The sequence below is a fragment of the Anser anser genome (assembly GCF_964211835.1).
Source record: "Anser anser genome assembly, chromosome: 3".
Lineage (NCBI taxonomy): Eukaryota > Metazoa > Chordata > Aves > Anseriformes > Anatidae > Anser > Anser anser.
In genome coordinates this window covers 52491127-52507488 of record NC_139722.1, presented here as the reverse complement: position 1 = coordinate 52507488, position 16362 = coordinate 52491127, and the positions used below count along the sequence as shown (strand labels likewise).

Here is a 16362-nt window from a genome sequence, read left to right as displayed (position 1 = left end):
TCTTATCATTGATGCATTAACTTCCCTTTGTGCTAGGAATATGGACTTCTACATCAATTCTTAGTAGTTTACCTTTGCTGTCTGCTCTCAAATGAACATTAAAGATGAATAGGCAGTACTGAGCAGTGCTTTGATGGGAGTCAGACACAACAGGTAGGTCCATTCTGCAGCTGTGAAAGCAAGGGGCAGCTCATGGACTCCCACACAAGCAGTCTCATCAACTCTGTTGTGCTTGCTTGTAAAGGGTAATCACCATAATTGGGAATTGAAATATGTTGCACAGGTAAAAACTGTAACATATTGTATAATTTGAGTCCTTGGTGAAACTACAAGGCAGGAAAGCAGTATCCACCTGCAGATGGACTATATATTACCCTCCCTTGGCCTCATCCAGTGCATCCAATACTACATTTTCCCAGGTTCTCTAGGGTAGCTTATAACAGAAAACATTGTGTTATTTGAGTTATTGTTCATCTCTGCCTTCCAACAGTAGCTAAAAAGGGAAGGTAAATCATGTTTAGCCTCTGTACCTGCCAAACAGTACTACTGCTTTGGGAAGTAACCTGTCACAACTCCTAATAAAGAGCACAGAAGAGAGCTGTAGACCAGGGAGCAACACTGTGACATCCTCCAATGCTCTTCTGAGTGTGATATGACAGTGCAGTACCTACTAAGTCTTGTGGCTGTTTGCATTCTGTCAGAACACAGCCTTGACAAAAATTAAAATAAAATAAAATAAAATAAAATATAAAAAAATAACTGCAGACATTCTCAAAAATGCCAGAATGCAAGTGATGATACTTGGATTTTTCAGTTTGTTGAAAATATTAGTGAGTAAGTTGCCTTCTTGATGAAGTTTTTCAGAACATTTTTACACTCACACGTATTAAATCTTACATATGTGATTTCTATACAACTGAGATCTCACAACTTAACAACTTTTTTATTATTTTTATTTATTTCATTTTATTTCTATTTTATGTTTATGTTTATTTTTTATTTCTATTTTATGTTTATGTTTATTTTTTATTTTTATTTTTATTTTTATTTTTATTTTTATTTTTATTTTTATTATTTTTATTTTTATTTTTATTTTTATTTTTATTTTTATTTTTATTTTTATTTTTATTTTTATGTATCTTGTTCCTTCAATGCATTCCACCATGCTCCTTTGTATGGTTATAGGTTTTCACGTAGGTCTGGTGCAGATAACTGGTTGCAAACAGAGGTTTGGGTTCCTTAGGAAGACATTTTTTTCTTGTTATTCATGCAGCTGAATTTCTTGCTGAAGCCATAGCAAAAAGAATTAAGCATGGGTTAAGGACCATTTACCCTCTTCAGATTTGTGTGATACAGATGTTTCACACATTTCAATGCTGGTTCTTGAAAGTGGGTGTTTCCCCAGCATTTTTGCTACACTACTGGCCAAAGCTCTCCAGCATCTCCTTGTCTCTCATTGCTCCCTGTGCAACCATCCACACAGGACACACCTTTCGGCAGGATCAATATTAAAAAGTCAGTTACATTTCTTCATAGAACTAGTTGCTAAAACAGTTAAAACCACTTCAGGCTGGAATAGAATTTGATCCATGCAGTTGAACAGATTTCCTCTTGTTCTTGACTTCAAACAGCAGGAAATGAGACTTTTGTGTGGAAACAAGAGGGAAAGAATAAAAGAAAATCCCATAGGAAGGGATTTCCCAAAGAAAGAATCAGAAATTACTAAAGAAGTTTGACCTTGAAAATAATTTGGAGAGCAAGTTTCCATGTAGAAGACTAATTCCTGCACTGCTGATTCCTATTGCTTGAGCCTGCTGTATGCAGGGAATCATATGACTGTACCGTAACTTCCTTGTAAATATACAGAAATATCTGAGTCTGCCCTCAGTTTTCTACCTCAAAGTAAGATCACCAGTAAATCCCACATGCTGGCTGACTACTTTGTTTATAAGTGACAATATTTTTAATCAATTTACTATTAGAAAGGAATGCAAAAGCCCTGACAGTTTCAAACACTGGAGCACAAAGTGTTTTGTCTTGTGATGATGCATTAATTCAAAGCACTGCTGTTTTGATAATGGTTAAAAAAAATAGACAATAAAAAGCATACAGTAGAAAACTTGAATTTATGTAAAACCTTCTGTACAAATAATAATCTTGGAGCACTTTATTCAAGAGCCAGAGAAAAACAAACATTGCCTTGTTCAGCTTGGGGGGAAAAGGTACGATGCTGACAGAGATTTATAATGTGAAAATAATTCGCTTCACTTCATTATTTTCAAAGGGGAAGAGAACAAGCATGACCTGATGATGATTAACAGCAAGCAATCACAGACAGGCTCCAAGGAATTGGTGGTTGCATAAGCTCTTGTACAAAACAAATTTTTGGTTGTGATTATTTATCTTATTATACATTGTATACTTTACCTTTTTTTTTCTTTTTTTTTCCTTCTTACTAGCTCTCTAGATTAAATTTAATTACAAAGCAGCCAGATCAGTACCTAAAGTAGAATTCAATAGTGTGCAGCAAAATTAAAGAGATTAACACACTTTGTGGGATAAAAGTTTAACTTTTGAATAAGGGTTTTCATGAAGTTGCACAAGGAAATTATCAGTCTAATAAAAACACTTACACAAGACTAGATATCCAAAACATTGATTTATCTTAACTTTCTGTCAAGACCGTGCTCCCTTTGTCAAAGATATCACTTGCTGAGATGGAATATAAAAAAAATCCATTTTTTTTGTGCTTTGGTCAACTTTTCCACAAACGTGGTAATGATGAACTATGTCAACATCAAAAAGCCAATTCTAGTTGTCACTCTGCATGAGCATGTCAGAACTTAAGGGTAACAGTGAACTGATTTAATTAATATATCCAGGTTTGTTTCATTACTCCGTATCTGGTTAACAAGTGAGAAGAAACAAAATGAAGAGGTCTCAAGACACCAAGAGGTCACCAAATCCAATGACTTTAGAGAAATAATGGAAATGACTGACTCACATGAGCTCAACTGTGCAAATATACAACTTAGAAAAAACTGTGCAAATATACAACTTAGAAAAAAGAGTTTAAACAGTTTAGCATCATTCACAGGGAACAGTAAATACTGTGGAAGATCAAATGTCTTTTTCTACCAATTATTCTATGAAATACATAAATGCTTATTGTGCCAAGGCCTGGCTTAACTTGAAATTAACCACTACGGGCAAACAAAGGTGCATTCAGTGATTTGTTCCCACCATTGTTTGCATCAGCACACTCTAGACTTGCTATGGTAGACTGAATCAGGATTAGTCTTAGAAAGGGGAAGAAGTGATAAATATTTGGTCTATCTATAGCTTCTCTAGACTGAATCCATCCTTTAGTTTTATTTCAATGTGTTATTTTATCCTTTCGTGCCTTGCCTTGCTTTGCCTTTTTTTTTTTTTTTAATATTTTTTTTATTTAATGCTTTTGTTTCCTTGCTAAGCTGCCTAAAACTTTGGAGGTGATTCTGGAGATATAGAAAATTTCTTAAAAATAATTTTAATCCAGGAAGCTATGGGAAAATTTACTTTCCTGGATATCATGTAGGCCTTCTCAGATGCCTAGCCTACTTCCCTAGAAAGTAGCAATAATTACTTTGCCAAATTTGTTGGTAAATTATTTATTTATGGATTAGGGATACAATAGCTTCAAGCATGAATGATATCTAAATGCTAAATCATCAGGGTAAGCAACACCCTCTTTTATCGATATGTTCTCAAAATCTTGCTCTGCCAGTGATATTTGACCCTTCCAGGAGCCCAGTGAGGAGTAACAATGATATTTTTATTATTCACTGGGGTTCCTCTGGGAACAATCATAAAGTAGTGTCTTCATGTTTGCTTTTGTTCCTCATTATGAAATTAAAAAATTCCTAAAAAATCTTTTTAATATATATATATATATACATACATTTATTTATATTGTTTGTTTGTTTGTTTGTTTTCATGTCCAGGGTGAATGCTCTGCTTACATAACAGGTTGCTTTGGAATAGACAGCCTGTAGGTTGTCTAGGCAAAGGTAGGTATTTCCTGTTTTAAGGTATCATTACTCATGGAAAGAGATGTACTCTTCTTAGAAAATTTGGTATGAATTTTTTAAAACTGTGGACTGGAGAGCATTATTTTTCATAATGAATCACTTTAACACATCTCTTTCCCCTCTCCTTCCCTCCCCATCTAATTGTCCTTCCATAGATGATTAAATTCTCCAACTCCAAATTCTAAGTCCCTTTTACTACATGATACTCTCTTCCTATACTTAATTGTCACATCAAGGATCAGAGCTCAGATAACTCTCTCAGGGTTTCAGTTAAATTCTCTCTAACTTTTTTTTTTTTTTTTTTCCCTGCGGGTATGTTTATGTGACCTCAAGTGAAAGAGTTAGCTTGTTTTATGGAAATACCTCCTACAGCTGTACAGCTGGAGATTTCTGATGCTCAGCTGAGACACTCTAACAGTGTGTATATGTTCTTACTCTGTTGTTATGACAGGCACAGTTAGTTAGCTGAGCCCAATTACATCTTTCATACATAAATATGGGGTTGGTAGGTGCTCTCTTGTCAGCATTCTCATTCTTTTATCAGGCAAGACTGGTGCAACCTGAACCTGGGTCTTTGCATGTGAGTAGTGTGTCTGGCTCACTGTGCCACCTAGCCTTCAAACACAGTAAAGAACTCCTTGAATACAAATCATTTATAACCTTTGGCTTTGCATCTAATAAATGTTTCAATGCTTGGTGTTTGCTTTAAGTTGTTTTCCATGCAGTTGGAAAATTTCATCTTCTTCTCTGACCTCATAAGCATTTACAGCCTCTGTCAACTGTGGAGAGATAAATGGGATAGATAAGCATGGCTGTTAATTTATCCAAAGAAAGAGAAAAGAACCGGCACTGAAATCAGAAAAGTTGGGTTGTGCTTTATTGTGTGTGTGTGTGTTTGTCTTTCTTTTTTCTTTTTTCTTTTTCTTTCTTTCTTTCTTTCCTTTTCACTTACATAAATTTCTTGGCATTGGAAATGGTAATTGGCATTACACCAGGAACCTGAATACCATTTCTCCAAGATGTATTTACTAAAGCATGATACTCACAATAAAATCTACTCTAACCATTTTACAGAAGAGTAGAATCAAGTTGTGATCTCTCTCATGCTATCAATATTCTGTTTTGAAATGACTGTTGTTATTTAAGGAAACCAAATGTAAAAATCTATACTGTTTTCACAATGTTTTATTCTCCATTAAAATTTTCAGTGTCAAGTGATGAAGAAATATCCCAAAGGGTACAGATTCTAAGAAGCATTGATATTTTAGGTGTTCTAAACTAACTCTATATTAATACAGTTTATACTGTATATCTCATTTTAAAAAATAGATACACTGAAACAGGAGGGCTTTTTATCTATCTAATAAAAAGAGAGATCTACATAAAATTTGCAGATAAATCAAATCATCTAGAGCTATATTTTGGTGTCATTTTCAGTAGTGTGCTAGATCTACTTAAATAAATTGAATTGTTCTTGATTTGTAGTTCAGAAGTGGTGTAATTTGAAAACATTTCAAAGTATAGACTTTTACAGGTAATACAGCCTTTTTATGACAAGTGGGCTTTATTATTTTACTCATATATAGACAATTTTATGTTTGATAGAAGAGAAACCAATATTAATTGTAACATAAAAAAAAAGTTAAAAATAGTAATGATCTAATTCCCAAGGTATTTCCAGTTATCTCTTTCTCAGCTATTGTAACGATTAGTTTAGAATACCTATGTGCTTTGATTACAATATCTGCTTTTGATTAGTTTTTTAGTGGTGCACAGTAATGGATTACAAGAGTTACAAGAGTTAAGGAAAATGCATCCAACCTAACAGTTTGTGCCTTGCCTTCAATGAAGTTCATGAGAAGATATATTAACAAGAGCTCAAATGAAGGTGTGAAAATACTTTTTTCAAAATTTCTGACAGTTTCTGATAGGCTGTTTGGGCACACAGTGGACCAAAAAAGTAGATAGCTTACTAAGGATGTTGTGTTTAAGTTCTAGAACTAAGCCCAAACCAGCAGAGTTAAAATGCTATAATTCAGAAAATATTATATTATTATTAATTATATTATTATTAGGCCTTTTCCATGGGCAAAAGCAATACAGACATGTCATTCAAGATAAAAAATATCTGTTTTCATAAAAACAAGAGTATGACATGCATTTAATAAAAGAGAGCAGAAGTTCTTTTCTTTCTGCTCTTAGGGAGGGCAGTCAGGGAGAGTACCACTCTTCTATGTATGCTTTCCAAAATCTGGTTCAGAAATTTTCTGCCCAAGTTGTTTTGACAGTCATTGTCTTAGCTGGCACTATGTTAATAGTTATGTTTCTATAAACCCTTACAGTTCACGTTTTATGTCCTGAGCAAAGTTGCTATCCTCTCTTAATTTGCATCTATCCAAAGTTATTTTGCAGGGAAGTATTAAAAAATATATAAATAAATAAATAAATAAAAAATAAACAATCAATTTGACATTAAACAGTGCTGTCAAAAACGTGACCGTGAATCACTACTCCTTTTTTGAAATCTATGAATATCTTCCCAAAGTCTTCCATTCCTTGATATTGTTTAAATTCCTTATAAATAAACATATCTTTTATAAACTAAATTTAAAGATTTTTGTAATATTCCTGATTACATATTTTCTACTGTCTAATTATCTTCAGGGTTCATATTGTTATCTATCAAGAAAAGGAGATTATACCAAGCTACTTCTTGTGCTGGAGGGATTTAATTGACTTCTGCATATCTTTTGAGAAAATCTGATATGATTTGGTAAGAAAATGATCAACTCTTGACAGTCAATATCTTCCTGCTAAATGTCCAAGCAGAATTATTGTTTTCATGATTGCTTATCGTAAAGGCATATGGATGAACCACTGAAGTTCTCAGATTTTCCCTAACAGTATCTCTACCTCTGTATAATTTTATTATTATCCCTCACTCAGGATTTCCTGGAATAAATTATTTGGTTTTCAATTAATTGCAGCAACTGAAAGTGGAAGCTCTTAGCAAGCCTTTGGCAAATGGCTGGGCATTAGTATTTATTACGGACACAGATGCATGAGAGGTGCAATCAATTTTGTCTTTGTTGGATTTCAACATCAGTGAATTGTTCATTGATTTTGGAATTTGAGAGGATTCTAGGAAACTATTAAACAAATGGGCAATTTTGGGAATCATTTTATATCATATAAGACAGTCTAGACAGTAGATGTCACGCTTTTTACAAAAAGGTCTTTTTCTGCCTTCCTTAGTGCACACTGTCTTCCATCTCATTACTTATTAGCCTATGATAAATTGTGTTCTTTAGATAATTTCTCCCTGAAGTTTAGGTGAGAAAATAAGCAAACATGCAAACATCTCACACAGAGCTTTTGCTTGGTCATCATTATTTTCATTCTCATATGCGGAGATTTACCTGGTATATTTGAGTTCCAGAAGGCCATTAAAAAATATATATATCTTTTTGTGCTTTTGGAATTAACTTGTTTTCCCCTAAGTCTTTGAGATACTTGCTTTTTGTTTGGTTGGTTTTCTTTTGTTGTTAATAATAATAATAATAATAATAATATCTATTATTATTATTATTATTATTATAACTATTATTATTATCATTATTATTCACACTTAAAGGGTTTATCCTGTTAGATTACTCTAACTACATTCTCTGAACTTTGTATGAGAAGTTTGTGTAATTTTGGTAGTAATGTAGAGATGTACTATTTTGCTTCACCTTGCCTTTCAAAACCCCAAATTCCTAGGTAAAAACAAGCAAACAAAACAAGACAAGAAAAAATAAAACCCCACCCAAAACAAAATTCACAAAACCGGATTTATGTGCATAACTCCCACTGAAAAGATGAATGAAAACTTTAGGTATCTAAACTTCTTTTAGTAACTGTCCCTCAAGCACTTTGAAAAGACAACTTCATTACATTATTAGACATCAAATAGTTCATTAGATTATGATCTATTTAGCATTTGTTTCACTGTATCTTTAGAGGAGCATTAATTTGCTGTTTTGTGGCTGGTAACTGTTTCATAATGGTCATGGAAAAGAGTATATATCTTACCGTATAAAATCTTTTAATGCAACAGGGTAAGAAAATAAGGAGAAATCTTTTAAAAGAGGATTAGTTTTCCCTCCCAGGATGTAGAATTTCCATTTCCAAATTTATGCTTTTACTGGCAGCAGAGTACATCTGCCCACTTTAATAGTCTAATCCATCTCATCTCTTGCACGTCTTTAAATGCAAATCTATGTATTTTTTTCAAGATGATGATGCTTTTTTTCCTTTGCCTTTTTTTCTATGCCTATGTACTCATCTATATACATTTTTTTTCCAAAATTGAGACTAGCTAGTAATCAGAGTTACCAAACTATTTTAGTTGTTCTTGTTTCTGACACATAAAATTTCTGCTTATGCCAGACATCATCTCATATATCCTTATCTTCTTATCAAATGGTGTTTTTGTTTAAAAAGTGAATTTTCAATTACATTTCCTTAAAACAAGTCCTTACTGTTTGAACTTAAACACTGAAATACAGAAATATATTTTGTCGTTAATCTAGTTCTGCATTTATTCAGATGTCATAATACCTTTTTTATTTTTCAGTTATGTTAGTCTTCACATCTTCTTTTCTTTTTACTGCTAATCCAGTCATAGCACTCTCACATTTAGAGTATTTTTAGTGATTGTGTTCTACTGAACATCCTCTTCCCATTTCATTTTCTTAGTCCACTCCTTCTTCAGAAAAAAAAATCACTCTCAGTTACAGAAGTTAACCATCATTTCCTACCAGTCACCCTCCACATAACTGCATCTTTCCCCAAGACTTTGAGATTTGTGGGATTTTATCAGGAACTTTAAAATTGACCTTTTAAATAGAATCAATATACTTAGAATGAAAATCTGATTTTTTTATTATTTTTTTTCCTCATGTTAATGGTAAATAAATATTTTTTATCCATGAGATGTTTAAAGATTACTTTGCAATAGGAGTCAAATTGTAATGTATATGTTTAGGCTGGCAGCAGAAATAAAGTTGTTGGTTACAAAAACAAAAAGGAAATCTATCATGGTACATCCCTTCCTATTAAAGTACTAGGTAACATTACATACAGTTACTTCTGAAGTCTTCAGATCCTTTACACTGTTTTCTTGTCTAGTCTACATAAAACTGTTGTAAACTCAGGTACTGACACTTCTTGGTATATATATATATATAAGATTGTCAGGATATCAAATATCTACCTTCTGAGAATTTCTTTTTCATTTTGCCTGGGCATTATTTAGTTTTACATTATTTGTTGCCTGCTGTATCCAAATATACCTTTTTAATATCAAATAATATTTTCATTTCCATCTAATACAATTGCTTAATGCAAGAGATTTCATTGGCTTTGGGCTTGGGATCTCTTGCATTTTTTTCCCATGGAGTTACGGTGTCTTTAGAGGTTCTGCAGATTTCTCTGTGATTTACATACATTTGTTTTCTTAGTCACCTTCTTCAGAGTTCTAAAAGCAGACTCTGGACCCATGTGGACGGTACAGGAGAGGAGAGCATCACTATACTAAGATTCTATAATTCTAGCTCAGTGTACCTGAGTAACCTTTAAGCCTTTTCCAGCCTCAGTCAGTGCTGATGGGGTAAACGTTTCTACTTTTTATTTATTATTTTTTTTTGTCAAATAAAGGAAGAAGATTTGCACTTCAGGTGCAATTGAAGTTATATGAGCTAAAGATTCTCTAATAATTCTCAGGACAGTCTTGTGGCAGACTGTCCTGTTCAATGTCAAGATTATGATTTTTTTTTTTTTTAATTTGTGGTAAATAGTTGATCTTAGAGAGGATTCTATTTCCTCCTTCCAGCGCTTAAAAGGAACAAGGTTGTTTCTTTTTTAATTTTATTTTTAATTTCTTTTCTTTTTTAAAAAAAATTTCTCCTCTCCTCTCCTCTCCTCTCCTCTCCTCTCCTCTCCTCTCCTCTCCTCTCCTCTCCTCTCCTCTCCTCTCCTCTCCTCTCCTCTCCTCTCCTCTCCTCTCCTCTCCTCTCCTCTCCTCTCCTCTCCTCTCCTCTCCTCTCCTCTCCTCTCCTCTCCTCTCCTCTCCTCTCCTCTCCTCTCCTCTCCTCTCCTCTCCTCTCCTCTCCTCTCCTCTCCTCTCCTCTCCTCTCCTCTCCTCTCCTCTCCTCTCCTCTCTTCTCCCTCAGCAGACAGTGATTCACACTGGTGCAACACACTAAAGGAGAGTTGTTCTGCTCAGACCTCTGTAACATCAAGAAAAGTTCCAGTGAGCTCACTCAAAGAGAATATGAGGACTAGTCCCTGGCCACACCTAATGCTGTTGGTTAAACAAGTGCGATTGGTCCTGAAGGAAAGGATGAAAATTGTTTTGCTTGAGGAAATACAATATTGAATTCTACTATGAAATAATACAAACCAAATTGACTACAACACACACTACAGTTAAATCTGAAGCTTAACTATATAACAGCTGTATTACAGTCCAAAAGGGAATTTAGGTAGCCTTTTAAACAAGAAAGTATGTAGTACATTTATTATTGTTGTTGTGTTCTTATATAAAGTAAAAATATCAATAAATTGGACCTGAGTTTCAAAATTTCTTTTCAGTCTAATTGGTTGCCTGCAGGAAAATATGTGATACTCCAGTGTCTGAACTGGTGCAAGTCCATGTATTTCTACTTGAGTTATGTCAATTTACAATGGCTGAAAAATTTGTCAAGCATTTTATTGACTTTCCAGCAAACGGAAAACAACAAAAACAACAACAACAAAACAGCAATGCAATTAATTCCAGATGTTGAAATAATAAGTCAGGCTGATTCAGTTAGTCTGAAAATTATTGAATGTCGCAGCTAAGTTCTGTTCAAAAAAAACAACAACGAAAACAACAACAACAAAAAAAACACAACAGTATAGCACAAGTAAACACAACACACTATTGGAACTTAATATATTTTAGTGTTATTAAGGTGTTATTAAGAAGAATATTAAATACATCTATTGAAACTTTATTTCTGTGTTAAGTAAATAACAAAAAAGAGAAAAAAATAAGACATTTGTTAATTGATCTGATTCAGACTGTACTGATAAAAAATTGTGTACCTCCTCATTGCAGAAATTGTACCTTGGGTCCTATAGTCATGATCTTTGGCTAAAAAAAAAAAAAAAAAAAAAAAAAAAGCTTGACTCTGGACACAATAATTGTGAAAATTGCCAAAAGTAATTCTTACAATAAATAGAAAATATCTTGCTTTAACCTTAGATGTTCATTTATTTCTACCCACTTCTACTGTGAATGTCTGCCTTTATATTTATTTGCTGTTTCAAACCCTTGCATGTTTTCAGAGAAAGTATTACTAGAAGATGTGGGACAGACTGAATTACCCAGTTTGAAAGAGTTCCTCCCACTTCTCTGTAGTTGCTCCGTTTTTAGTTCCTTAATTCTTTTCCTTCCCTTCACCTGCCATTTCTGTATAGAAACTTTTAGTACCCATGAGCATACATGGTTCCTCTCTACCCCAAGCACATGGAAGTACTGAGATCCTCTCCTGGTGAGGACACTGGGGCTAGGAGGTTGGCAGGTAGAGGTCTCAAGGTTTGTTGTGACAGGTGAGTGTGTAGCTTACAGCTGAAGTACTGGTTTGTGGAGAAGGGTTGAGTCTTAGACCTTCACCTTTTACAGATATCATGATCTTACTGTACTTTGGTTGTCTTAATGTATCACTTGTCTCATTACCTGTCTTCTCTTTCTGTAGATGTGGAAATTCTTCACTCTTGCCCAAGATTTCTTTTCCTAGGAGACAATATGAAAGAGTAGAATAATCTTTTTTTGTTTATCTCTCCCCCTCTCTCTCTCTGTTCCTGAGAAGGCAAGGAAACAATATTTTTTCTTGAATAGAGTTGAAAGTTGTTGGAGGGCTAGAGGTTTTATAGCATTAGAAGACTACTTCTAACAAAGGGTACTTTGCCAAATTAATACTGTAGCTACTAACTCAGTCTTTCAAATTATTACTCTTACAGATAAGTATTGAGGAAACAACTAAGATATTATACTGTTTCTGAGGAAGTAGGAGGTGTTACAGAGAGCATGACATGATACAGAGTTCATCCAGTCATTTATTGTTAGGGTCATACACAGCATTACTACCTGGCAGTTTTCCAAAGCTGCTCACTCCTTCTGAAGAGTTTACCTGTATAGTTTTTTTGTTGTATTATACATACCATGTTTGCTTTGCTTTCCATATAAAAGCTGGTTTCACAGAATCACAGAATGGTTGAGGTTGGAAGGGATCTCTAGAGGTCATCTAGTCCAACACTCCTGCTTAAGCAGGGACAAGTAGAGCATGTTGCCAAGGACCATGCCCAGGTGGCTTTTAAAGATCTCCAAGGAGGGAGACTCCACAACCTCCTGGACAACCTATTCCATTGCTCAGGCAGCCACACAGCAAAGAAGTGCTTCCTGATGGTTATATGGAACCTCTTGTGTTTCAGTTTGTGCCCATTACCTCTTGCCCTGTCACTGGGCACAACTGAAATAAGCCTGTCTCTGTATTCTTTGCATCTTCCTTTCAGGTGCTTATAGACTCTGTGTTCATTCTAAACCTACGTTGCTTCTCTATTTCCAATATTAAACCAAGGATGGAAGTTAATTTTAAACTTACTGCAAGATAGGATCCAATATTTAGAAAAGTTATGGGTAAATGTAGCATATATTTCATGGCTTGAGTATCCGCATCTGAGCCATATGAAGAAAACACTTTTGTTCAATAAGAAATGCTTATGCTGATTCTTGGAAGAGACATGGCTATAAAAGTGTAACACTATTTGGGTCCTTCAAGATTTACTCTCCCAATGATTTTCTCAGTACATTACAGAACTAGTTACAACTGTAATATAATGCAGATATGATCTGTGTTTAAATGAGGAAAACTGAACTACTGTATTCTACACCACAAACCATCTTGTAACTAAGGATCTCCTCAGAGCCAATCTCAAACAAGAGAGAGAGGCATATAAATTTTTTACTTCACAACACCCTTCCTCCCACTCCTGGGATTTTTCAAAAATCACTTTATTCACCTCCTGGAGTGGAATACAGAAGCTATTTAACTGTGCATACAACCGTTTCAGAGAAAAAAAAAAATATATATATATACATATATATATATATATCGTATTGTTTAGAATGAGAGGAATATTTTCATAAGCCAAATCATAGAATCATGGTTTGGGTCAGACTGGACCTTAAAGATCATCTAATTCCAATCTCCTCTGCCATAGACAGGGATAACTCCCACTAGCCCAGGTTGCTCAAAGCCCCATCCAACCTGGCCTTGAACACTTCCAGGGGCGTGATATCTGCAGCTGCTCTGGAAAACCTTTTCCAGTGCCTCACCACCCTCACAGTAAAGAATTTCCTCCAAATATCTAATCTAAATCTGCCCTCTTTTAGTTTAAAGCCCTTACTCCTTGTCCTATCACTACACTCCCTGATAAAGAGTCCCGCCCCAGCTCTCCTGTCGGCCTAATTTAGGTATTAGAAGTCTCCCCAGAACCTTCTCTTCTCCAAGCAATGCAAACATAGCAGAATTAAGGAAATTTTGCTACTGCTGCATGCTTGTGTAAGGCTTTATTGCATGTTTAATGGTGGCAAAAACAAAAAATGGCTTTTATATAAGTGACTGCCCTGTAACAAGCAAAAAAAGTTCCCTTAACAGAATGACATATAAAGTTTGAATTTCCCATGGTTACTCTTGTTTTTACACAGATATTATTCTATTGAATCAATGGATATCTAGATGGTAAAATTGATGTGCAGTGGAAACATTAATCCAAAAAATATCTGAACATTTATTCAAGGGAAACATATTGCCTAATATACTGCCTGACAAAACTTTCTTTAGATCAGATCCTCAGCTAAAACAAAATGGCTCACTAGTTTTTCCAAAGGAAAACAACTAGACCATTTCGCCTTGCTTAGTTTGTTAGAGTTGTTAATGTGGTCACAAACTCAGGTGTTAAGGATGTGGGCCCCTCATAAATACCATTTAGACAAATTACATAGTCCACTTGTCTGACATCACCTTAATAAATATCAGTTTTCTGGTATTTAGTAACTTAGTCATCAATCTGCAGAAAAGTTACATGTCAAATTTTGTGGTTACTTATAAGTGTGATTACTGCAATAGGGTAGTCAGACAAAGTTAACTGTGCACGCATAAGGGTACATAAGATTGTATGTGAATTCTCTTTGTCTGTACAGGGGGTATTTATATATACGTAAAGTGTATGCATATAAACTTATGCATAGTTTTTCAGAAAATACAGTATAATGCACTACAAATGTATCTTAGATTAAAATTGGGTATAGCAACAATTCCATGACAATACAGACTTTGTTATTTAAGGAGTTTTTCTTATGATATTTTTTTCTCTGTTGTTTGAAGTTTGTTGTCTCAAGAAAATCTTATGAACTCATAACAGGGCCTGTATATTCATCCGGTTTTATCAGCTAAGAATAATATCAAGATGACTGGGAAATAATGTACTGCTCTGACAGAGACTGAGTACATTGATATAGAGTTTGCATTCTCTGATGCAGCAAGATATATTACAATGGTTTATTGCCACTCTAATACTTTTTCATGATAACACAATAAAGGTGACCATTGAAAATAAATAAATAAATAGACAGATACTACTGCTAATTTCAAACTGCACTCCCTCCTGGTTGAATTTGCTTCACTGTTGGTCCTTTGTCTTTCTATATTTACTATGTCAGTGGAATTCAGTGCATAGCTAGTAGATTCTGCAGAAGGGAAGCGTGCAAAAATATTTTGCTGTTGTGATTTAATCTGGCACCATACTGCCATTCACTGACTCCCCTGCAGTGGGATGAGGGAGATAATGGGAAAAAAGTAAAACTTCTGAGTTGAGATAAAGACAGTTTAATAGGACAGAAAAGGAAGGGGAAATAATAATAATAATAACAATAATAACAATAAACAATAATAAAGTACAAAGCAAGTGATGCACAATTCAGTTGCTCGCCACCTGCTGACTGATGCCCAGCCAATTCCTGAGCAGTAGCTGCCCCCCATCTAATAAAAGATATATTTTATTAATAAATGAGAAAATGAGGAAAAGAAGCAGGATGAGCTTTGAAAGACGGAGCTAAAGGTGAGAAAAAACAGCTATGAAATTAGAAGGGGAAAGACAAGTGGACAGGAAAATGCAAGAGAAATGGCACTTGCATTTGAAGTGGTGTGCGATTGCAGGCAGATCCAGAAGTGACAGAGAAACCAGCATGCGGCAGATGCAGTCTCACTGGGAGACTTTGCTGTGGCTTCCAGGTTGATTGCAGGAGTGTGAGATGAGCACGTATGGACTGGTAATCACTTTCAGTGACTCTGTTTTTTATGACTCATCTCAGAAAGGATGAGCAGCATCTGAAGGTAACCACAAAATGAACATCTTAAAGTTGTAACAGGCTGACTTGTGCCATTTGTCCTCTTTGTTACTGTCTGTCATGTGTATAGATTAATGTTAGGTTATTTCCTACTCTTGTTGCAGTCTTTTGCTATGATAATAAAGTATGAGAATTTGAATGTCTAGCATGTCCTTGGAGTACAGGAGCATTTGACATTTTCCATTTTACTACCTAGATCTGTCTTCCCCAGAAATGAATATGGCTGTAAATGTTGATGAGTAGAATGAGTTGGCAACCAAAATTAAGAATATTCTAAAGGTCAAGTTAATTTACTACTACCAGCCTTGGTGTGCCGTATTCTAGCCACTAAACAATATCACAAACTCTGTGGTATAAACAAGGGAAGATCACACAGGTTTTCTTCAAAACAGTGAAAACAGTAACAGATGATAAACAAGACACTGCTTACAATGCACATATAGATAGTGATTGAATGGTCTTTTCTTTTTTCTCTTTTCTTTTCTTTTCTTTTCTTTTCTTTTCTTTTCTTTTCTTTTCTTTTCTTTTCTTTTCTTTTCTTTTCTTTTCTTTTCTTTTCTTTTCTTTTCTTTTCTTTTCTTTTCTTTTCTTTTCTTTTCTTTTCTTTTCTTTTCTTTTTTCTTTTCATTTTCTTTTTCTTTCTGTTTTCCTTTTCCTTTTCCTTTCTCTTTTTCTTTTCCTTTTTCTCTATTGCACATCAAAATGCAAAATCAAATGGCAACATTCTAAAGAGAAATGTAAATATGACATTTGTCAATCCGGACTGAAATGGTTGCAAGAAATTTATGTGTTCTC

At 34.5% G+C, this 16362-nt stretch overlaps 1 long non-coding RNA gene across 1 annotated transcript in view; it reads right to left on the bottom strand.

The window, feature by feature from the left end:
- Positions 1-1148: 1148 nt before the first annotated feature.
- LOC310897698 overlaps positions 1149-16362 on the bottom strand; it is an 852780-nt gene continuing 837566 nt past the window's right edge. The window contains exons 3-6 of the long non-coding RNA XR_014582487.1: positions 11836-11892; positions 11202-11250; positions 8673-8820; positions 1149-4849 (exon numbers count right to left, since the gene is read on the bottom strand). This is a non-coding gene — a long non-coding RNA (uncharacterized lncRNA). The remainder of the gene's footprint in view (positions 4850-8672; positions 8821-11201; positions 11251-11835; positions 11893-16362) is intronic.